This window comes from Microtus ochrogaster, linkage group LG1, assembly GCF_000317375.1.
Source record: "Microtus ochrogaster isolate Prairie Vole_2 linkage group LG1, MicOch1.0, whole genome shotgun sequence".
In the NCBI taxonomy this organism is placed as follows: domain Eukaryota; kingdom Metazoa; phylum Chordata; class Mammalia; order Rodentia; family Cricetidae; genus Microtus; species Microtus ochrogaster.
The window spans coordinates 45,571,127-45,573,088 of record NC_022027.1 but is presented as its reverse complement, the minus strand read 5'-3'; positions in this window follow the sequence as shown (position 1 = coordinate 45,573,088).

Sequence of the window (1,962 nt, the reverse complement as noted above, 5' to 3'; positions counted from 1 at the left end):
TGGTGTAGGAGGTTCTTCTGTTCATGTGTTGCTTTCATTGGTTAATGAATAAAAAAAAAACTGCTTTGGGCTTGATAGAGCAGAACTTAGGTAGGTGGAGAAGACGAACTGAATGCTGGGAGAAGAAAGGCAGAGGGGAGAAGCCATGGATCTTCTGCCTGAGATGGACACCGGTTAGAATCTCCAGTAAGCCACAGCCATGTGGCGATACATGGAGATTAGTGGAGATGGGTTAAACTAATATGGAAGAGTTAGCCAATAAGAAATTAGAGCTAATAGCCAAGCAGTGTTTTAATTAATACAGTTTCTGTGTGGTTATTTTGGGTGTAAGCCAGCCAAGTGGCCAGGACAAACAAGCAGCCCACTGGAACTAAAGCTCTTTCCTTTACCACAGAAATCACCCCCCCACACACACACATCAGCAACAAGAAAGCCTCTTCAGCGTCCACGAAGACTCTGGAATAACTTGTGGAAACAGCTTTAAGAGAGGGGGAATCTTTATCCCTAACACACATCATAGCCTCAACCCTTACAATCGAATGTTCCATGGACAGGGTATCAACACACAAAGACGGTGAGGAATCTGGTAAGCTGGTTGGTGCACTGCCATTCCTAAAATGCAGTATGCACACTTCAGCTAAGAAGTTGATTCTTAAAGGTGACGAGTAAAAACTTCACCTCTTCCTAGCTAAACAGCTGAATATTATTCTCTTCAGCTAGTTCGATCTACTTCATCTGGGTTGGGAATACTATTGGATGCTGCACTACTTAGCTTCCGTTTGGATTTTGGAGGCCAGAGTTACACCTGCTCCTAGCCCAGAGTCTGTGAAGTGATAGGAGGCCAGGTTTAGACGTGCTGTCTCAGCTCCTTCATTCAGTAGTCTGAGAAGCTGCCACCTTTGAGCCCACCATGTCCCTCAAGAAGGCATCCCAGCCCCCCTAAGCCCACGGAACCAGTGTGCTTGAAGCATTGGCAGCTGGCAGGACTCTGAAAGAGCTTCATCAAGTCAGAAAGAGTGCGGGGCTGGTCACTCAATGTTCTGCAGCCGAGTCGCAAACTTGGCATCATAAAACTGTTCTCTTGGCTTTTCGCTGGACCGTAGTTAAATGCAGCAGGCTGATCCGGAGACAGGTGGTAGCCATGTGACAGGTGCCCGTCATTGGCCGGGTGGGGGTTATCTGATCCGCCAACCCTGGACATCAGCTAACATTCAGTACGTGAGAGGGATGTGCCAAGGTGCGTTCCCTAATCCTCACCATGTCGCTGGGGATGGGGCTGTTGTTACTGAGATCATTCCTACTGGAGATGGGGCAGCTGGAGTGGGCAGGATAACAAAGTCTGTCCCTGGTCACCCAGCCGGTAAGTGCTAGCGGTCATTAGAACCCAGGATCCCTGCCGCAAAATCCCACACCTAATTACCTAATCATCTGGCTTCTTCAAGATTGAAGACGCAATCCATTGCACCCGTGTTATTCCTAACACCACGATACCTTCCACAACCTACCTCTCTCCCCTCCTGGGATATTCTCGAAATCCAGCTTGTTAGGATTTATGGAATCTTGTCCTCTGTCTGCCAACACCTCGCCATGTCCAAGAGACACTGGACAGTTCCACAGCACAAATCCTGGTCAGGAGTGAAGCAGCCAGGTACCCCAGGATATGGCGAGCATCCCAGCTTTCTCAAGTCCCCCAAGAATTCAGTACCCACAAATCAGCAGGAAGCAGTCTTGAAAGCTCGACGCCCTCATTTCCTTAACCTGCCATGCCTAACTCCTAGTTTTTTATTATAAGAAAAAGACGAGAATGTTATAATTATAACTATGCTGGCCTGCTCCCATCACCTGGGTACCCTGTCCCTTTAAGAGACAAGCTCCACCCACTCCCAATCTCCCCCTTTCCACCTAGGCAAGATGGTCTCCATTCTCTTCCTCTCTCTCTCTCTCTCTCTCTCTCTCTCTCTC